Below are 23,264 nucleotides of genomic sequence, written 5' to 3'. Positions count from 1 at the left end.
ATATCAAGGCTCATGATTTTGTGGACTTTTTTCTTTTTTTAAAAAAAATTCTAATGCTGTAATAAGCGTTAAACTTACAGATCATTCTGTGTGCATATACAGATTAATGCAATGGACAAAAATGAGAAACAAAGATTAGAGTTTAATGTAGCCTAGACGAGGTTATAGAGACACAGTACAAGCCTGGATTAGGTAAGGAAGGGGAAGGAAATTGGCAGTGCCATTTTCAAAGGAATCATCATGACATTTGCCTTGAAAGATTTACAGAAAGCATGGAAAACCTGAATCTGCATGGCTAGATGCAAACTTGAACCATTGTCCTCTGAAGTGTGAGTGCGTTTGGCTAACCACTATGCCACCTTGCTCAGTATTGAAATGAACACTGGAACAGTTGATAATATGAGGGTCATCCACAAAGTAAGTTCCATTTCTATTTCTATCTGCGGCAGCACTACGATTGCAGTTCCGAGCATGCACGGAAGTTACTCTGACTCGAGGAGAAGACATGTACACAAGTTTCAGATCACTGCTGCTGACTAATGCTTTGTAGTGCTTATTTATAATGTCAGCCATAATTGAAAATGTTGCCATGTGTGAAATCAGATATGTGATTTGTTTTCTAAATGCAAAGAAAGTTAAACCAAAGGAAAGTCATTCACAAATCTGTGAGGTTTACAGACACAATGCTATGAGTGATTCAATGGTTAGAAGATGGGTCAGACTGTTCAATGGAGGATGTGATCAAGTGCACAATGAAGAATGAAGTGGACGCCCATCTGTGGTTACTGATAAACTGGTTCACACAATTGAAGAGAAGATTAAGCACAACCATAAGTTTACACTTAGTGCCCTTGCTATGGAAGTTCCGCAAATCTCACGATCACTAATTCGTGAAATTGTTACTGAAAAACTGAAATTTCGAGAACTTTGCTCACATTGGGTACACAAAGTTCTTACTGAACAACACAGAAAACAACAGATGGGCAGTGCACTTCAGTTTTTGACACGCAGCAATGATGAAGGCGATGGTTTTCTTTTCGGATAGTCACGGGGGATGAAACTTAGGTATTGTATGACACCACTGAAACAAAATCTTAGTCAGGGGAGTAGAGGCACACTTCATCCCAAATGAATGTTGAGCCTAAGCAAATCTTGACACCTCAAAAAGTCATGTGCACCATTTTTTGGGACAGAAAAGGCATTTACCTGGTTGATTTCTTACCACAAGGCCAATCAATCAATGCACACGGTTACTGCGAGACTGTTAAGAAATTGCATCGCGCAATACAAAACTAGGGCCAAGGATTACTGTCAAAATGTTTTGTTTTTTTCCACAATAATGCCCAACTCTTATGGGAATTTCACTGGGACGTGTTCGATCATCCTCCGTACAGCCCGGACCTCGCTCCTAGTGACCTTCATCTCTTCTTACACTTAAAATCTGTCCTTGGCGGTCAACACTTCAACAATGATGACAACCTGAAAGAACTTGTTACCACATGGTTGAATACACAGGAGACAACCTTCAATGAAGAAGGCATACAAAAACTTGTGCCACACTATGACAAGCGCCTACAAAATTTAGGAAGCTATGTAGAAAAGTAGTTTAACAGTTGTAGATTTTTGTACAATAAATATTTTTCCTGTATCTGTACACATTTGTTTTATGTAACCAAACAGGACTTACTTTGTGGACGTACCTCGTAGCATGTATAGTTTCGCCTGGATCACTCGGGTACTTGTCTGCTTGAATACTGTCTCCATGTTCGGTTAATCAACATTAACAATATTTTTCATTATTTTTAGGAAGTTGTGTATGATTTTACTTAGATAGTCTTCTTTATCTCCCTTAATAGTAAGCTAACAAAAGAGTTAACATACATATTTTTTAAAATTTTATAGTATGGAGTTTATTTAACTGATAAGCACAAATACCAGCGAATGTTTCAGTTGTGTGAAGAGACAGGAGGGTATGCAATTCAATACAATTTAACAAAATGGTAAATCTGAAGGTACTTTATTCAGCTGCTGAACATATTGGAGGAGACTTAAATGCTAAAGTTTTGATGTAAAATCTTGGCTTCACATTTCATTTAAGAAATATGTCGTAAGGTTAATCTCATCCTTTTGAGCTTTATGAATTTTACTAGTTAAGAATGCTTCGTGACAGGGATACTAAATTGTACAGAGACAACTGAACATGTGTACAGTCGGCAAAACAAAACTGTTCACATAAAAAATAACCAACAAGAGGAGCGTGCCTGTTCACCGTCACTGATTTTGTCCTAATTTTTGGTATTTGCAGGGCTTATTCAGAAATGAAGGTGACAGAAGTAGGAGCTGCTGAGGACCAAGAGTTTAGGAAAAATAGCATTTTCAACGTAGGTCAGGTGAGACATGGGCCATTTCAGTTAGCATAGTTTTAGGCAGCAGATAGCAAACAGGAAGTGTATAGAATGAAAATCTAAGGACCAGGAGAGCGGGGGGAGGGGACGATTGAGACCCTTTGGGTAAACTTTTTTTTCCTTTTTAATTTTTGCATTACTTACACTGCAATAAATCGAAATAATGCTCAATATATTGTATTTATTAGTGTAGGCAAAATAGAATTTGGAATTGCAAATAATTTCCCAGAAAGGACTGCACTTATATCATGCACAAGAACTATGCAAAAAATTTTTTGAGAAGGAGTAGTAATTGTGGCATACAGGACTTCATATTCTGTTAGTCTCATTTTGACCTTTGAGCAGCCCTTGGCACATGCACACAAATGATAACGCCCCCTTTTTTATGATCAATATCATCCCAGTACATGTAAATCATCAACTGTAAAATAAGAAAAGTATCTAATTCTATATAAGAAGTTCTCGTGTATGTGTTACAATCCCTTCCTGGAAATTTTTTAGCAATCCCAAATTTTCCTATGCCTCTTCTTTTCATACCTTTAATGGAAATATCAGTAAATGCAGTATATTGAGCATTATTTCAGTTTATTTGCAGTACAAGTAGCATAAAAGTTAAAAAAAAGTTTCTGCATGGGATCTCAACCTCATGAGCCTTGCATTACTGCTCTGAAACCTTTGCACTGGACCAAGCACTGCTTAGAAACTATTCTAACATAAGTGGCTCATGTCTCGCGCTGCCTGTTTTTTCCCTAAACACTTGGCCACCTGGAGCTTACATTTATTTCCCTTTAATTTCTGGCCAAGCCCCGTTTATACCGCAAATTTGAAAGAAACCAGTCATGACAAGTAGAAGTTACAAATTGTGGCAACACTTTTTCCCCATTAATGCACATTTTGGATTATAGCGGCAATGTATTATCATATAAGCAAGACATACTATACAGTGTGTTCGGGAATTCCCATTACTAACTTGTAGACTTGTAGAGGGGAATGAGAGTACATAATATTTTGAATAGGAACCCATGTCAAGAAATTACAATTTCCATTCTATGACAGTTTCAATTCATATGTTAAAATTGTCCTCTTCTGCTTGAGGAACTGATTTAGCTGTTACAAACTACAATATTAGGAAAAAATTCAAAAGGAAGTGTAATGAAACATCCATTTATCATTGAAGCACATTTATTTGTATTGTCAGTTAAACATTATGTGCATACATTACTCTAAAACAATAAAGAACCCAGCGTACTGTATGTGCAGAACAGTTCTGCTGCGTTATACCACTGACATGATGTGGAAACCACCAACGTTGCTATAAACATTGTACCTTTGAGGCATATTTGGTGTACATTCTCCCTCAAACCTAGTGTCTCTTCAGTTTCTAGCATAGCAGCCAGAACACATGCCAGCAAATCTTCCTCTATCTCTACAGTAGTCTAATAAATTAAACTTTGCGAAAAATCCTACAGGAAGTAAATGTGGCAGTCATGGCTGCAACATGGTTGTACCACCTTGACCTATCCATCTTTCACCACATTGTGTGTGGAGATATCTCTAAACTGTACATGAGAAATGAGGTGTTGTGCACCATCATGCTGAAACCACATTTCCTGATGGCCGTTTAGTGGCACAGCTTCCAAGAATGGGTATAATACATGTTATCCTGTCAACCCTATTACATACCAGGACAAGCTGTTCTGAGACTTTTCTCTTGCTCTCACCAGACACGAACACGTTACGCAGCTGAATTGAAACCATCATAGAATGGAAATGTTACATTTCTGGATATGGGTTCCTATTCAAAATATTATGTACCCCCACCCCTCTACAAGTCCTAGAACTCTGTAATGGGAATTTTCAAACAGTGCTAGATGCAGTCGGAAGTAGGTGTTGGCATCTCTGCACAAGTAGCTTGTAGTCAAACTACCTGGTCATTGAATCATATACTGGTTTCACCATCTGGACTTTTTTCCTATGTCCACATTGTGGAAAGTGCCAATAGCATTTCTTGGTAGGTTCTCTTTTCTTCATACCTACAGCATGTAGTCTTTAAGAGAGTTAATAGAGTATGAGCTATCAAAAACAGTATTACAAAATTTTAAGCAAAGTTCATTCAAGTTTTTTCAAAGCCATTCATTCTATAAGGATGAGAGAGTGTTGTTACTTTGATGAGTAAGTGATTTTAGATCAGACAGACTTCTAACAAAATCTTACCTTTTATGAAAGTCATATTTGAAATGCAGCAGATAGTAACTAATCAAATAATTATCCAATTCTTTCACAGAAATGAAACTGGTAATTTTTTTTTCAAACTACGCACTCAAATGTAAGCACAAGCTCAACAGCAATTGTTCTGTCCCATCATTTGGGAACACTAAATTCACTGTTACTTTCAATTTAGAAACCAATCAGGTCCAAATTAAGTTTCTGCAGAGAACGTTTTATCTGTATGCATAAAATTATTCACAGACAGAAGTAGCAGTCAGAATGGGATAGCAGATGCAGTAGACAAAATCATTGAAATGAAATTGAGTAAGTAAATATTTAACAGTGAGCTCATAAATTTTGGTCTTGAAATAAAATTACAAATATTCTGGGAAAAATAAGTTCAACTATTGAACATAATGGGTCTAAATAACATGTTATCGATGGATTGTTTATAACTGCAGTACCATGGCTGTCCTAAAATGTGACAGTATAGCATGTTAGGATATGCCGTCTCATATTAGGGTAACTTCAGTTTGCCACTGTAGACTCATAGTTTTAGTGAGTGGTTTGACAATTTTGTTAACTTTGTGAAGACATCTGGTGATGATCCTGGTGTGCTAATACCAGATGGTCGTCATATCAGGTTTGTGTGGTAGAAGAAGCAAAATAAAACCATGTCAGCATCATGTGTTTACCTCGTCATATCAGTTTTGTGTGGTAGATGACCCAAAATAAAACCGTTCAGCATCATGTGTTAACCCCAATGTTCCACATATAAAATATAGCCTCTTTTTCAGAATTCATGGGACTGTTTAAATCACTTTATTCCCAAGAAATAGAAACCTGGTGAGCAAATAATACAGGTGAAGTCATTTGAAGAGTCCTATTTGAGAGCAGTAACATTGGAAAATCCTATAAGCAGCTTCTGGAAAATGGGACTCTTCCTGTGTAACAGGCTTATACTTAGAGGCATAGACATTGCAATTTACCAGAAGTTTGACTTAAAAGTTGCATAAAATGGAGTAAATGTAAGTACAAATGATATCTGCAAAGCTCGCAACATCGCCAAGCCACATAAAGAGCCATCAATTATAGCAAAATCAATTTGTTAGGTAGCTAACATCTTCATACAGGGGCCATTTGGTATAATTCCAAGAGAAAAAACTTGTTTGGAATCAAAGGAGACGGATTTGAAAGTTACAATCTTGAAAAAGGAAAAAAAAGAAGAAAAAAAGAAAAGTCTTCCAATCATTTGATCTGGATAAAAATTTAATTGAGTACAATGCTTTAGATGTGAATTCTGAAGATAAAGGATGCATATTCTGCAGTGGTTATTTCTGTGAAGACTAACACAGAAATGAATACAATGCAAGGATTGCTGTTCTTCTGCTGTCAAAGAATGTTGACTTGAAAAAGAGTTTGATGTGCTTTACTGCAGTTCTTTTCCACAGTAAATGCAGAAAAAGTTAGAGTAAGGAAGAGAATATTATTATTTTATAGTTTTCCTGTTCTTATATTGCTTGATATTAAGTGTTTCCTCTGGCTGCCTCATAATAGGACATCATTTATATTTCAATTCAAATTGACTTATTTAAAATTTACATGTTTTAAGTGTTAAGTAGCACAAATTCAATAAAAAATTTCAAGTGCAAACATTTCACATAGATTTCCTATAACAAACATACAATTATATCAAATACTCTAATATAAAGAGGAGATACGCGAGACAAGGAAAGATTCACATCAGGGATGAGGCTAGTCTGAGGTCCATCCACAATTGGCACCAATTACCAGCCTCATCTGACAAGCCATGGAAGCAGTTATCCTAAGGTAATATGTCTCATCAATTGCAAAACTCTCCCATGTATCCAGCACTAGATCCACGGTTGGTGACTGTGGTGCTAGTGTCGGCTACTGTAAGTTCATGTGATGCTTCATTTTGGCCCACAAATTTTCAATGGGTTTTACATTTGGCTCTCAAATGGGGCAGTCCACCGGTTCCAAGCTAGTCCATTACAAAAATTATTGCTCCACAATTCAACTCGTGTGAACCAGGGAATGGTCCTGCTGGAACTGGATCACTCCACTGGGATAGCAGAGCATCACACTTGGTATGTTTCATGATCTACATCCAGATAGATACTCTACAAGCCACTGTATGGTGCATTGCAGAGGGTATCCTGTATCACTACTAGAAATTTATCAGCTTAATAAGTCACAGCTGCAAAATACTAACAAGAATTCTTTACAGACGAATGGAAAAACTGGTAGAAGCCGACCTCGGGGAAGATCAGTTTGGATTCCGTAGAAATACTGGAACATGGGAGGCAATACTGACCTTACGACTTATCTTAGAAGAAAGATTAAGGAAAGGCAAACCTATGTTTCTAGCATTTGTAGACTTAGAGAAAGCTTTTGACAATGTTGACTGGAATACTCTCTTTCAAATTCTAAAGGTGGCAGGGGTAAAATACAGGGAGCAAAAGGCTATTTACAATTTGTACAGAAACCAGATGGCAGTTATACGAGTCGAGGGGCACGATAGGGAAGCAGTGGTTGGGAAGGGAGTGAGGCAGTTTTGTAGCCTCTCCCCAATGTTATTCAATCTGCATATTGAGCAAGCAGTAAAGGAAACAAAGGAAAAATTTGGAGTAGGTATTAAAATCCGCGAAGAAGAAATAAAAACTTTGAGGTTCGCTGATGGCATTGTAATTCTGTCAGAGACAGCAAAGGACTTGGAAGGGCAGTTGAACGAAATGGGAAGTATCTTGAAAGGAGGATATAAGATGAACATCAACAAAAGCAAAACGAGGATAATGGAATGTAGTCAAATTAAGTCGGGTGATGCTGAGGGAATTAGGTTAGGAAATGAGACACTTAAAGTAGTAAAGGAGTTTTGCTATTTGGGGAGCAAAATAACTGATGGCGGTCGAAGTAGAGAGGATATAAAATGTAGACTGGCAATGGCAAGGAAAGAGTTTCTGAAGAAGAGAAATTTGTTAACATCGAGTATAGATTTAAGTCCCAGGAAGTCATTTCTGAAAGTATTTGTATGGAGTGTAGCCATGTATGGAAGTGTAACATGGATGATAAACAGTGTAGACAGGAAGAGAATAGAAGCTTTCGAAATGTGGTGCTACAGAAGAATGCTGAAGATTAGATGGGTAGATCACATAAATAATGAGGAGGTATTGAATAGAATTGGGGAGAAGAGGAGTTTGTGGCACAACTTTACGAGAAGAAGGGACCGGTTGGTAGGACATGTTCTGAGGCATCAAGGGACCACAAATTTAGCATTGGAGGGCAGCGTGGAGGGTAAAAATTGTAGAGGGAGACCAAGAGATGAATACACTAAGCAGATTCAGAATGATGTATGTTGCAGTATGTACTGGGAGATGAAGAAACTTGCACAGGATAGGGTAGCATGGAGAGCTGCATCAAACCAGTCTCAGGACTGAAGACCACAACAACAACAACAACAACAACAACAACAACAACAACTAGAAATTTCCTTTCCTGTTCCACTCATAAATATAGCCAGGAAAAAACGACAGTCTATATTCTTCCATATGAGTCCTAATTTCTCATATCTTATCTTTATGGTCCTTACACGCATTGTATATTGGCAGCAGTAGAATCGTTTGGCAGTCAGCTTCAAGTGCCAGTTCTCTAAATTTTCTCAACAGTGTTTCTTGAAAAGAATGTCACTTTCCCTCCAGGGATTCTCATCTGAGTTCCTGAAGCATCTCCATAACACTTAAGTGTTGTTCCAACCTCTGGTAACACATCTAGCAGCCAGCCTCTGAATGGCTTCGACGTCTTTCTTTAATGCAGCTTGGTACGGTTCCCAAACACTCGAGCACTACTCGAGTATTGGTCACACCAGTGTCCTATATGTAATCACCTTTAAAGGTGAATCAGTCTTTCCTAAAATTCTCCCAATAAACTGGAGTCAGCCATTCACTTTCCTTGCCACAGTTCTCACAGGCTCGTTCAACCTCATATTGCTTTGCAACATTGTGCCCAGGTATTTAAACCACTAGCCTGTGTCATGCAGGACAGTAGTAATACTGTATCCGAACATTACAGGATTTATCTTCCTACTCATCCACATTAACTTACATTTTTCCACATTTAGGGCTAGCTGCCATACATCAAAGAAATTTTGTCTAAGTAATCTTTATCTTCCTAAAGTCACTCAACTTTGGTTTCTTACCATACACCCCAGCATCAACATCAAGCAACTGCAGATTGCTGCCCTGGCTGTCCCCCAAATCATTTACGTACCAAGAGAACAACAGCGATCCTATCACACTTCCCTGGGGGCACTCCTGATGATAGCCATGTCTCAGATGAACAATTGCCATCAAGGACAACATACTGGGTTCTATTACTTAAGAAGTTTTTGAGCCACTCACGTATCTGTGAACTTATTCCATTTTCTTGTACCTTTTTTAACTGCCTGCAATGGGGCACTGTGTCAAATGCTTTCCAGAAATCTAGAAGTATGGAATCTTCCTGTTGCCCTTCATCCATAGTTCTAAGTATATTTTTATGAGAAGGAAAGTTGCTACTCACCATATAGCAGAGATACTGAGTCGCAGATAGGCACAATGATGACACTCACAATTATAGCTTTCGGCCCTTAAGGTCTTCGTCAACAATTGACACACACACTCTCTCTCTCTCTCTCTCTCTCTCTCTCTCTCTCTCTCTCTCTCACGTATGTGTGTGTGTGTGTGTGTGTGTGTCAATTGTTGACGAAGGCCTTAAGGGCCGAAAGCTATAATTTCGTTGTGCCTATCTGCGACTCAGCATCTCTGCTATATGGTGAGTAGCAACTTTCTTTCTCATAATATTGTTACATTCCATCCTGGATTTTCCATTGTTTAATTGTTCTCAGTATATTTTGTGAGAAAAGGGTAAGTTGAGTTTTACATGAATGATGCTTTCTAAAACAATGCTGATTCGTGGACAAAAGTTTGTCTGTCTCAAAAATATTTACTATGACTGAACTGAGAATATGTTCAAGGATTCTGCAGCAAACAGAAGTTAGGGATATTTGTCTGTAATTTTGTATGTCTATTCATTTACCTTTCTTATATACTGGAGTTCATGCCCCCTTTTTCCAGTCGCTTGGGACTTTGTGCTGGGCAAGAGATTCATAATATATGCAAGCTAAGTAGGCATCCAGTGCTGTAGAGTACTCGTCATACAATTGAACTGGGATTCAATCTGGACATGATGATTTGTATGCTTTCAAATCTTTCAGCTGTTTCTCTGTGCCTGTATGTCATCCATATGGGAGTCAGTCCAATGGTCAAATGATGGTATGTTTGTACAATTCTCCTGTGTGTAAGATTTCTTGAATGTGAAATTTAAATCTTCAGCTTTTGTTTTGCTGTCTTCAACTGCCACATCAGACTGGTCAACAAGGGACTGAATGGAAGTCTTAGACCTGCATGGTGATTTTACATATAACCAGAATTTTCTTGGGTTCTGTGCCAGATCTTTTGCTAAGGTGTGATGGTGGTAGTTGTATGCTTTGTGCAAAGATCCTTACACAGATGCACAAATTGCTGCTAACCTTCCCTTGTTGTCATTTATGCATTCTCTTTTGAACAGAGAGTGCAACAGCCTCTGCTTCTTCAGCATTCACCAAATTTTGTTGTTAAACCATGGTAGGTCTTTTACACCCTCTATCCTCTTGCTAGGCACATACACTATGTGATCAAAAGTTATGTGATCAAAATTATCCGGGCACCTGGCTAGAAACAACCTAAAAGTTCGTGGCGCCCTCGATAGGTAATGCTGGAATTCAATATGGTGTTGGCCCACACTTAGCCTTGGTGACAGCTTCCACTCTTGTTGCAAGCATACATTCAGTCAGGCACTGGAAGTTTTCTAGGGGATGGCAGCCCATTCTTCACAGAGTGCTGCACTGAGTAGAGGTATCAACGTCAGTCGGTGAGACCTGGCACAAATTCAGCATTCCAAATCATCCCAAAGGTGTCTGTAGGATTCAGGCCAGGAATCTGTACAGGGTAGTCCATTACAGGGATGTTATTGTCATGTAACTTCTCCTCTACAGCCAGTGCATTATGAACAAGTGCTCAAGGCTGTTGAAAGATGCAATCACCATCCCCGAATTGCTCTTCAACAATGGGAAGCAAGAAGGTGCTTGAAACATCAGTGTAGGCCTGTGCTGTGGTAGTGCCATGCGAATTATGACCACATCATAGCACTATTGTCTCCAAATCTTACTGTTGGCACTACACACTCCGGCAGATGATGTTCACTGGGCATTCACCATACCTACACCCTGCCACCAGATTGCCACATTGGGTATCATGATTTGTCACTCCACACAACATTTTTCCACTGTTCAGTCATTCAATGTTTATGCTGCTTATATGTGATAGATGCCTGAAGAAATTTGGATTTCTGAAGATTACTCTGAAGACCTGCAGTCTGTAAGACATGAAAAAGTGTGGGGCCATTTTGAAGATTTTCGTCAGTGGTGGAGCCAGTGACAACAATGTCATCCTGGTAATTTATACACCCAGGGATAGTGAACAATAATTGTTCAAGAATCACTGAAAGAGAGTGTGGGCGCTGGCAACCCCGAATGGTAATCTTTGGTATTGATAGAGGCCGAAAGGTGTGTTAAGGACCAGAAACTGCCGGGAAGCAGCGTCAAGAGGAAGTTAATGATAAGCTTCTGACAGGTCAAGTTTAGAAAAATACTGGCCTCCAGCAAGTTTAGTGAACAATTCTTCAGGTCGAGGCATAGGGTAAGTGTCGATAAGGCATTGAGCATTTACAGTGGCTTTGAAATTGCCACAAAGATGAATATCACCATTTGGCTTAGCAATGACAATGATAAGAGAGGACCACTCACTGGAAGTGACAGGAAGCAAGACCCCTGAAGCAGTGAGACAATCCAGCTCCCATTTGACTTGATCACGAAGGGCCACAGGAATGGGCCGAGCCCGAAAATACTTAAGCCGAGCAGTGGGTTTGAGCATGATATGAGCTTCAAACTCGTGTGCATGGCCTAACCCAGGTGAAAAAAGGGATGAAAATGTCATCGACAAGGAATCCAGTTTAGCATAAGGAATAGCATCAGAGACGATATTGACAGAGTCATCTATGGAGAACCCAAAAATGCAAAAGATATCGAAACCAAAAAGATTCTCCATGTTACTATGGTCGACCAGAAATATGGGAACAGTGTGAATGACAGATTTGTAAGATACCTCAGCATCGAATTGTCCCAAGAGAGAAATCTTCTGTTTATTGTAAGTCCGTAATTGCCTAGTGATAGGTGACAGGATTGGAGAACCCAGCTCAAGATACGTCTGAGAATAGATGGTAGTGGCAGCAGAACCAGTATCCACCTGCATGTGAACATCTTGACCATGTAATGTATTTGGTCAGTGAGGAATTACTGCCCCCCCACCCCACCCCCCCACCACCCACCCCCCCACCCCCCATGAACCATGAACCTTGCCATTGGTGGGGAGGCTTGCGTTTACCGTAGGTGCAACCACAACGGAGGGGTATCTGTTGAGAGGCCAGACAAACGTGTGGTTCCTGAAGAGGGGCAGCAGCCTTTTCAGTAGTTGCAGGGGCAACAGTCTGGATGATTGACTGATCTGGCCTTGTAACACTAACCAAAACGGCCTTGCTGTTGTGGTACTGCGAACGGCTGAAAGCAAGGGGAAACTACAGCTGTAATTTTTCCCGAGGGCAAGCAGCTTTACTGTATGGTTAAATGATGATGGCGTCCTCTTGGGTAAAATATTCCTGAGGTAAAATAGTCCCCCATTTGGATCTCCAGGCAGGGACTACTCAGGAGGACGTCGTATTCAGGAGAAAGAAAACTGGCATTCTATGGATCGGAGTGTGGAATGTCAGATCCCTTAATCGGGCAGGTAGGTTATAAAATTTAAAAATGGAAATGGATAGGTTAAAGTTAGATATAGTGGGAATTAGTGAAGTTTGGTGGCAGGAGGACCGAGACTTCTGGTCAGGTGAATACAGGGTTATAAATACAAAATCAAATAGGGGTAATGCAGGAGTAGGTTTAATAATGAATAAAAAAATAGGAGTGTGGGTAAGCTACTACAAACAGCATAGTGAACGTGTTATAGTGGCCAAGATAGACATGAAGCCCATGCTTACTACAGTAGTACAAGTTTATATGCCAACTAGCTCTGCAGATGACGAAGAAATTGAAGAAATTTATGATGAGATAAAAGAAATTATTCAGGTACTGAAGGGAGACAAAAATGTAATAGTCATGGGTGACTGGAATTCGACAGTAGGAAAAGGGAGAGAAGGAAACGTAGTAGGTGAATATGGATTGGGCATAAGAAATGAAAGAGGAGGCCACCTGGGAGAATTTTGCACAGAGCATAACTTAATCATAGCTAACACTTGGTTCAAGAATCATAAAAGAAGCTTGTATAATGGAAGAATCCTGGAGATACTAAAAGGTATCAGATAGATTATATAATGGTAAGACAGAGATTTAGGAACCAGGTTTTAAATTGTAGGGCATTTCCAGGGGCAGATGTGGACTCTGACCATAATCTATTGGTTATAAACTGTAGATTAAAACTGAAGAAACTGGGAAAAGGTGGGAATTTAAGGAGATAGGACCTGGATAAACTGACTAAACCAGAGGTTGTGCAGAGTTTCAGGGAGAGCATAAGGGAACAATTGACAGGAATGGGGGAAAGAAATACAGTAAAAGAAGAATTGGTAGCTCTGAGGGATGAAGTAGTGAAGGCAGCAGAGGATCAAGTAGGTAAAAAGACAAGGGCTAGTAGAAATCCTTGGGTAACAGAAGAAATATTGAATTTAATTGATGAAAGGAGAAAATATAAAAATGCAGTAAATGAAGCAGGCAAAAAGGAATACAAACGTCTCAAAAATGAGATCGACAGGAAGTGCAAAATCCTAAGCAGGCATGGCTAGAGGACAAATGTAAGGATGTAGAGGCTTATCTCACTAGGGGTAAGATAGATACTGCCTACAGGAAAATTAAAGATACCTTTGGAGAAAAGAGAGCCACTTATATGAATATCAAGAGCTCAGATGGAAATCCAGTTCTAAGCAAAGAGGGGAAAGCAGAAAGGTGGAAGGAGTACATAGAGGGTCTATATATGGATGATGTACTTGAGGACAATATTATGGAAATGGAAGAGGATGTAGATGAAGATGAAATGGGAGATAGGATACTGCGTGAAGAGTTTGACAGAACACTGAAAGACCGGAGTCGAAACAAGGCCCCGGGAGTAGACAACATTCCATTAGAACTACTGATGGCCTTGGGAGAGCCAGTCCTGACAAAAGTCTACCATCTGGTGAGCAAGATGTACGAGACAGGCAATATGCCCTCAGACTTCAAGAAGAATATAATAATTCCAATCCCAAAAAAAAGCAGGTGTTGACAGATGTGAAAATTACTGAACAATCAGTTTAATAAGTCACAGCTGCAAAATACTAACGCAAATTATTTACAGATGAATGGAAAAACTGCTAGAAGCAGACCTCGGGGAAGGTAAGTTTGGATTCCGTAGAAATGTTGGAACACGTGCGGCAATACTGACCTCATGACTTATCTTAGAAGGAAGGTTAAGGAAAGGCAAATCTATGTTTCTAGCATTTGTAGACTTAGAGAAAGCATTTGACAATGTTGACTGGAATACTCTCTTTCAAATTCTAAAGGTGGCAGGGGTAAAATGCAGGGTTCGAAAGGCTATTTACAATTTGCACAGAACCCAGATGGCAGTATAAGAGTCGAGGGGCATGAAAGGGAAGCAGTGGTTGGGAAGGGAGTGAGACAGTGTTGTAGCCTCTCCCCAATGTTATTCAATCTGCATATTGAGCAATCAGTAAAGGAAACAAAAGAAAAATTCGGAGTAGGTATTAAAATCCGTGAAGAAGACATAAAAACTTTGAGGTCCGCCGATGACATTGTAATTCTGTCAGAGACAGCAAAGGACTTGGAAGAGCAGTTGAATGGAATGGACAGTATCTTGAAAGGAGGATATAAGATGAACATCAACAAAAGCAAAACGAGGATAGTGGAATGTAGTCAAATTAAGTCGGGGTGATACTGAGGGAATTAGATTAGGAAATGAAACACTTGAAGTAGTAAAGGAGTTTTGCTATTTGGGGAGCAAAATAACTGATGATGGTCGAAGTAGAGAGGATATCAAATGTAGACTGGCAATGGCAAGGAAAGCGTTTCTGAAGAAGAGAAATTTGTTGACATCGAGTATAGATTTAAGTGTCAGGAAGTCATTTCTGAAAGTATTTGTATGGAGTGTAGCCATGTATGGAAGTGAAACCTGGACGGTAAATAGTTTGAACAAGAAGAGAATAGAAGCTTTCGAAATGTGGTGCTACAGAAGTATGTTGAAGCTTAGGTGGGTAGTTCACGTAACTAATGAGGAGGTATTGAATAGGATTGGGGAGAAGAGACATTTGTGGGACAACTTGACTAGAAGAAGGGATCGGTTAGTAGGACATGTCCTGTGGCATCAAGGGATCACAAATTTAGCATTGGAGGGCAGTGTGGAGGGTAAAAATCGTAGAGGGAGACCAAGAGATGAATACACTAAGCAGATTCAGAAGGATGTAGGTTGCAATAGGTACTAGGAGATGAAGGAGCTTGCACAGGATAGATTAGCATGGAGAGCTGCATCAAACCAGTCTCAGAACTGAAGACCACAACAACAACGAATAACTTCCCTGAAAGGTAAGAAGTACAATTGACAGACAACACAGAATCAGAATCTGCGTCATGTGCATGAACATCATGTATGTGGTCAAATTTGCAAAGGGATGACACATGACCCTTTTTTTGTATTTGTGACACACGGCCCAATGGTGTGGACAATCTTCTTATGAATGTTTCATAAAACACTGCGAACATGAAGGAAGTTGCCATGGGTTTTGCTGCAGCTTCTTAGAGGTTTGTTTATGGTTCGGCCGAGGCTGCGCTTGGGAGTCTACTGCGGCCACATCGGCCGGTGGGGACACGCCACCCGCTTCGTCACCATCGCACAGAGGTTGTATTTCCCCGACGTCGCCCCATGCCTCTATTTGCACTCCAGTGGCGCGAGAAATTTCAAAAGACTGAGCGATGGATAGGACTTCATCTAGAGTTGAATTTGCCAACTGAAGGGCACATTGCCTAACTTCTTTGTTGGGCGCTGATCGGATAATAGCATCCTGTACCATGGAATCGGCATAGGATTCTTTGTGAACTTCAGTAACAAACTGACACTTTCTACTGAGGCCGTGAAGTTCAGCAGCCCAAGCATGATAGGATTGATTCGGTTGTTTTTTACAATGATAAAAGGCAACACGAGAGGCTACCACATGCGTTTGCTTTTGAAAATAGACAGACAGAAGTGAGCACATTTCAGCAAAGGACAAAGACGCAGGATCTTCCAAAGGAGCCAATTGTGACAACAACCGATACATTTGAGGTGAAATCCATGAAAGGAACAGAGACTTACATGTTTGTTCGTCCGCGACATGAAATGCCAAGAAGTGCTGTCGAAGACGTTTTTCGTAATCAGACCAGTGTTTCACCGTCTTGTCGTAAGGAGGAAAAGGAGGTAGAGAGAACGATGAGAGATGCCCCGTGTTTGACACCGTGACGAAATCATGAATCACATTTGTGAGAGGCATTTGCTGTTCTATGAGACCTTGCAATAGTTGCTCTAAAGTAGCCATGGAAACACGTGGGTCAACGATGGAAAAGAAAAATCACTACCTCATCGCCAATTGTTATAACTTCAATCTGAACAAATATATTTCAAGGAAGACGCAATACATGAAAGTCACAGATCAAGTAAACAGATTAAGACGTGTGTACACTTTAACAGTCAAATCATAACTGAGTCCAAGTCTAGCGGGCGCTCGCTGGCTGGCCGCTTAGGTGGTGCTGCTGCTCGGCTGGCAGACAGCGCCGCATGTAGAGGATGCGCGTAACTGCACGGCGGCACTTTGAAAGATCGGCGAGTCACAACAAGCTGGGCCTCCTTTGAAAACTGGCTGAAAATTGGTATTGAAAGTAGGGTATTGTCAATAAAGTAGTCCACAACAGAACTTGTTTTTCATACTCTTTTATGACACTTCAGTGTGATCGAAGCTATTTCTTATGGCCAGTTTGGGTCTCTTACACTTCAGTTCAGCTCAGAACAGATAAACAGATAGCTAAATACTACACATGACTGATATTCTACAAAATAGCTAGAGTGCAGTAACTTACCACTGACAATTAATCATAAATGTCTTCCTGTGGTAAATTATGAGTCAAAACAGTCACTTAATAGGTCACTCAATACACTAGCCTTCTGTGCTAGTGAACATATAGCACAACGTGCACAGTAAGTATCAGTTTTCATCAGCAACATTATTCATGAACTAACACTATTGCCACAGTTTATTATTGAAGATTAACACTGGCAATGAGAATAACTACAAGTTCACACCCAAATTAATTATTTATTATTCACTGAATCACAGATTAATAAGCAGCAGGAAGCAGGACATGAAACATGTCATGAACACTGTACACATTTTGGTTTAATGTATCAACCAGCCTGACAGTGATGAATTTTCCATATAGGCAGACATAGGTGTTACTCCACTACAGACTCACTGTAGAATGCATCCTTCACAGTAATGGTTGGCCTTATAAAGAGGCGCATATGAATAAACTGTTATTTTGAACACCACATAACACTTTAAAATTTGGCTAGGTCAGAACATACTACTTCATATCCAGAAGAAGAGGAGGAGGCCTTTCAAATAACACACTTTAATCCTAAAACAAATAATTTCTAGTAGGCTTGAACTTTAAAAAGTACACAGTTTTAGGGAATTATAAATTTAGAACATTTCATCAAAGGAATTGTGCCATCAAAAACTAATTATACATTATCATCATTGGTCTAAAAACTACACACACTCATTTGTTGGGTAGAGGTTTGGCAACCCCATGGTTCCTGAGCTGGGGCCAGTAAGTATTGACAGTCTTCTGTCACTGTAAGCTCTTCATGTGCTTCAGCAACTACTGTGCAGTGCAGCAGTGCGATGCTGTCACAGGAAACAGGGATCTTGGCTTACTGCCTGGATCACAAGGATGGTAAAAGCCTCTGTAAAAGAAAATCCTAAATCTCAAGATGTGCTGTGTGCCAATGAGATACATGGCTGTTAAGGTGGAACAGTCATTATTGGGCAAACTCAGGGGAACCTGCTGCACCTCAGTTGTATAAGGCTTATCTGGACATGTCAGGCTCTGTCTAGGTAGACTTTTATTTTCCTGGCTGCTCGTGGGACCATGATGAAATCCTTGAAATTATCTCCTCCTCCTCCTCCCAGCAGTAAGGGTAGGCCACTAATATGTACAATAATCCAAACAAGATCAAGTAGCCTGTTCTCCTGACACAGGAGTTAATTTTAAAAGTTTTGGGTCTTGTAACAGAACTCATGATAGTAATCAGAATGTGTTTTTAGTAGTGAAAAGGAAAGAGGAAAAGTTCAAGAAAGATTCAACTTTCTATAATCAAGAAGTCTTTGAGGGATTGCTGGCACTTAAAAATCAGTTAAGCAGTTGCATAATGGGACACCATTGTTAGAAACTTCTAGTCCCCAACAAGTTAAGAACCTCCAGAAAGCTGAAAGCCTAGGAGAATCTGCCTCAAAACTGAGCTACATACCATCTTGAATTACAGCGAAGGTGTTGTGACATGCAGGCATCTGGCATATATTGGTGAGTAGGAATTGAAAGTGAGTGGGCTCCAGAAGGCATAGTCGATGTGCAAAACATCATCAAGAGGGTGGCTGGAGGTCTTGTAAAATCTGACACCTTTCTCCTGACATTCAACAGTACGAGACATCCTGAGCATGGTGAGGCAGGTTTCCTTCCCCTAAGTGTGCATTCTTAGGTCCCCAAACCAATGCACCATTTCATCGTGAGCTCTTGGTATATAACTTGGTTCTTTAGGAGCAAGTCAGAGATTTCTCACTTTTGAGATGAGAGGCTGAAACTTATGTACATTGTTTTTGCACATTTTTTGTGAGATTATTCTTACTGAACCATATGCTCAGTGATGACATAAGTGGTTTAAACTTTTGATCATGGTCAGCTTTGTCTGTGCCTGTTACCAGAATACTTGAGTCACCTGCAAATCGTGTAGTATGCCCTGAAGTAAGCTTCATGTTTATGTCATCAAAAATAACAGAAACAGTATGGATCCCAGTACTGAGCCTTGTGGTACGCCATATCTAACAGCCGTTTTCTCAAAAGCGTGGTTGATAATGTCAAAAGCTTTATATATATATATATATATATATATATATATATATATACACACCTAAAAACAAAGATGATGTGACTTACCAAATGAAAGTGCTGGCAGGTCGATAGACACACAAACGAACACAAACATACACACAAAATTCAAGCTTTCGCAACAAACTGTTGCCTCATCAGGAAAGAGGGAAACTGGTATAGGGAGTGATGGAAAGAAGGGTTGCAGCCAGAGATGGGAACTTTAAGTGTGAGGCCTTTGGGGGTTATGCCAAATGTCAGACAAGCCTGAGAAAATAAAATATGTGAGCGTAATCTGGCTAGGGTGAAGGCATGTTTGCGGAGGGAATGTAAATAAAACTTAATGGGGTCGTTGTGGGGGTGTTGTGAGGGTGACATGGTATTAGAAGGTGGAAAGTTTAACATGAGGTTGGAATGAAAAAGAAAGATAGAAATATATGGGGGGAGATGAAGGTGAACTAGAAAGCAATTGGAGATCTGGTATGGAAAAAGGCGAAAAAGTGTTGGTTAAGTTGATCCTGTGGTGAACTTGTGTTGGTAGACAGCGATGTGCAAAAAGGTTAGGTGGTTGTGTTGCCGCTAAATCACGTTAAAGGACGGAGAAATTCGGGAAAATTTCGAGAAAATTTCGAAAAAACGTATTAAAGGAGTGGTGTTGTGGTGAAAGATTGCGAAAATGGGGCTAACAATTGTAGAAATAATGACGTTAAAACCTGTGGAGAGCGGCTAAAATGATCAGTGATGTGCGAAAAACGGAAGTGGAAATAAAGTTAATGTTATCAGAACTAGCCGAAATGGTTGTTAAATACGTGAAAGCAGCTGTTATTGAACTAGAAACGGTGGATTTTATAGCAGCGGTAGTGTTGAAAGCGGAAAATAAAATTTTTTTTGGTTATGGTTGAGAAGTGGGTTACGTATTGTTGAGCACATATAGGCGGGATAAAATTGTATAGTAGATTACGGTAAAAGGGGAAGGTGAATACAAAGTGAAACTACTGGTAAAAACAGAAAGAGAAAATAAAGAGAAAAAAGAGAAATAAGACGACAGGAAAGATTTCGAAATGCAAAGGCGACAATAACAAACGTAATTGTTGGGTTCAAATTAATGATATGGTTATAACAGAAGGAAACATTCCATGAAGGAAAAATATTTTTCCTTCATGAATGTTTCCTTCTATTATAACTATATATATATATATATATATATATATATATATATATATATATATAAAATAGAGGGAAACATTCCACGTGGGAAAAATATATTTAAAAAGAAAGATGATGAGACTTACCAAACAAAAGCGCTGGCAGGTCGATAGACACACAATTAAACACAAACATACACACAAAATTCTAGCTTTCGCAACCAACGGTTGCCTCGTCAGGAAAGAGGGAAGGAGAAGGAAAGACAAAAGGATATGGGTTTTAAGGGAGAGGGTAAGGAGTCATTCCAATCCCGGGAGCGGAAAGACTTACCTTAGGGGGGAAAAAAGAACAGGTATACACTCGCACACACACACATATCCATCCGCATATACACAGACACAAGCAGACATTTGTATATATATTTTTTTTTTTCCCACGTGGAATGTTTCCCTCTATTATATATATATATATATATATATATATATATATAGTTATAATAGAAGGAAACATTCCACGAAGGAAAAATATATTTAAAAACAAAGATGATGTGACTTACCAAATGAAAGTGCTGGCAGGTCGACAGACACACAAACAAACACAAACATACACACAAAATCCAAGCTTTCGCAACCAACGGTTGCCTCGTCAGGAAAGAGGGAAGGAGAAGGAAAGACAAAAGGATATGGGTTTTAAGGGAGAGGGTAAGGAGTCATTCCAATCCCGGGAGCGGAAAGACTTACCTTAGGGGGAAAAAAAGACAGGTATACACTCGCACACACACACATATCCATCCACACATACACAGACACAAGCAGACATTTGTAAAGGCAAAGAGTTTGGGCAGAGAGGTCAGTCGGGACGGAAGTACAGAGGCAAAGATGATGTTGAAAGACAGGTGAGGTATGAGCGGCGGCAGATTGAAATTAGAAATTAGCGGAGATTGAGGCCTGGCGGATAGCGAGAAGAGAGGATATGCTGAAGGGCAAGTTCCCATCTCCGGAGTTCTGACAGGTTGGTGTTAGTGGGAAGTATCCAGATAACCCGGACGGTGTAACACTGTGCCAAGATGTGCTGGCCGTGCACCAAGGCATGTTTAGCCACAGGGTGATCCTCATTACCAACAAACACTGTCTGCCTGTGTCCATTCATGCGAATGGACAGTTTGTTGCTGGTCATTCCCACATAGAATGCATCACAGTGTAGGCAGGTCAGTTGGTAGATCACGTGGGTGCTTTCACACGTGGCTCTGCCTTTGATTGTGTACACCTTCCGGGTTACAGGACTGGAGTAGGTGGTGGTGGGAGGGTGCATGGGACAGGTTTTACACCGGGGGCGGTTACAAGGGTAGGAGCCAGAGGGTAGGGAAGGTGGTTTGGGGATTTCATAGGGATGAACCAAGAGGTTACGAAGGTTAGGTGGACGGCGGAAAGACACTCTTGGTGGAGTGGGGAGGATTTCATGAAGGATGGATCTCATTTCAGGGCAGGATTTGAGGAAGTTGTATCCCTGCTGGAGAGCCACATTCAGAATCTGATCCAGTCCCGGAAAGTATCCTGTCACAAGTGGGGCACTTTTGTGGTTCTTCTGTGGGAGGTTCTGGGTTTGAGAGGATGAGGAAGTGGCTCTGGTTATTTGCTTCTGTACCAGGTCGGGAGGGTAGTTGCGGGATGCGAAAGCTGTTGTCAGGTTGTTGGTGTAATGCCTCAGGGATTCCGGACTGGAGCAGATTCGTTTGCCACGAAGACCTAGGCTGTAGGGAAGGGACCGTTTGATGTGGAATGGGTGGCAGCTGTCGTAATGGAGGTACTGTTGCTTGTTGGTGGGTTTGATGTGGACGGACGTGTGAAGCTGCCCATTGGACAGGTGAAGGTCAACATCAAGGAAAGTGGCATGGGATTTGGAGTAGGACCAGGTGAATCTGATGGAACCAAAGGAGTTGAGGTTGGAGAGGAAATTCTGGAGTTCTTCTTCACTGTGAGTCCAGATCATGAAGATGTCATCAATAAATCTGTACCAAACTTTGGGTTGGCAGGCCTGGGTAACCCAGAAGGCTTCCTCTAAGCGACCCATGAATAGGTTGGCGTACGAGGGGGCCATCCTGGTACCCATGGCTGTTCCCTTTAATTGTTGGTATGTCTGGTTTTCAAAAGTGAAGAAGTTGTGGGTCAGGATGAAGCTGGCTAAGGTAATGAGGAAAGAGGTTTTAGGTAGGGTGGCAGGCGATCGGCGTGAAAGGAAGTGCTCCATCGCAGCGAGGCCCTGGACGTGCGGGATATTTGTGTATAAGGAAGTGGCATCAATGGTTACAAGGATGGTTTCTGGGGGTAACGGACTGGGTAAGGATTCCAGGCGTTCGAGAAAGTGGTTGGTGTCTTTGATGAAGGATGGGAGACTGCATGTAATGGGTTGAAGGTGTTGATCCACGTAGGCAGAGATACGTTCTGTGGGGGCTTGGTAACCAGCTACAATGGGGCGGCCGGGATGATTGGGTTTGTGAATTTTAGGGAGAAGGTAGAAGGAAGGGGTGCGGGGTGTCGGTGGGGTCAGGAGGTTGATGGAGTCAGGTGAAAGGTTTTGTAGGGGGCCTAAGGATCTGAGGATTCCTTGAAGCTCTGCCTGGACCTCAGGAATGGGATTACCTTGGCAAACTTTGTATGTGGTGTTGTCTGAAAGCTGACGCAGTCCCTCAGCCACGTACTCCCGACGATCAAGTACCACGGTCGTGGAACCCTTGTCCGCCGGAAGAATGACGATGGACCGGTCAGCCTTCAGATCACGGATAGCCTGGGCTTCAGCAGTGGTGATGTTGGGAGTAGGATTAAGGTTTTTTAAGAAGGATTGAGAGGCAAGGCTGGAAGTCAGAAATTCCGGGAAGTTTGGAGAGGGTGATTTTGAGGAAGAGGAGGTGGGTCCCGCTGTGACGGAGGACGGAACTGTTCCAGGCAGGGTTCAATTTGGATAGTGTCTCGGGGAGTTGGATCATTAGGGGTAGGATTAGGATCATTTTTCTTCGTGGCAAAGTGATACTTCCAGCAGAGAGTACGAGTGTAGGACAGTAAATCTTTGACGAGGGCTGTTTGGTTGAATCTGGGAGTGGGGCTGAAGGTGAGGCCTTTGGATAGGACAGAGGTTTCGGATTG

At 40.8% G+C, this 23,264-nt stretch overlaps 1 protein-coding gene across 1 annotated transcript in view; it reads left to right on the top strand.

Annotated features, from left to right (window-relative positions):
- LOC126161293 (thiamine transporter 1-like) overlaps window positions 1-23,264 on the top strand; it is a 709,947-nt gene that overhangs the window by 370,022 nt on the left and 316,661 nt on the right. The gene's annotated exons all lie outside the window — the stretch shown is intronic.

Source organism: Schistocerca cancellata, chromosome 2, assembly GCF_023864275.1.
Source record: "Schistocerca cancellata isolate TAMUIC-IGC-003103 chromosome 2, iqSchCanc2.1, whole genome shotgun sequence".
Taxonomy (NCBI): Eukaryota; Metazoa; Arthropoda; class Insecta; order Orthoptera; family Acrididae; genus Schistocerca; species Schistocerca cancellata.
The sequence above is the reverse complement of the archived record's forward strand: the minus strand, read 5'-3'. Positions and strand labels throughout refer to the sequence as shown.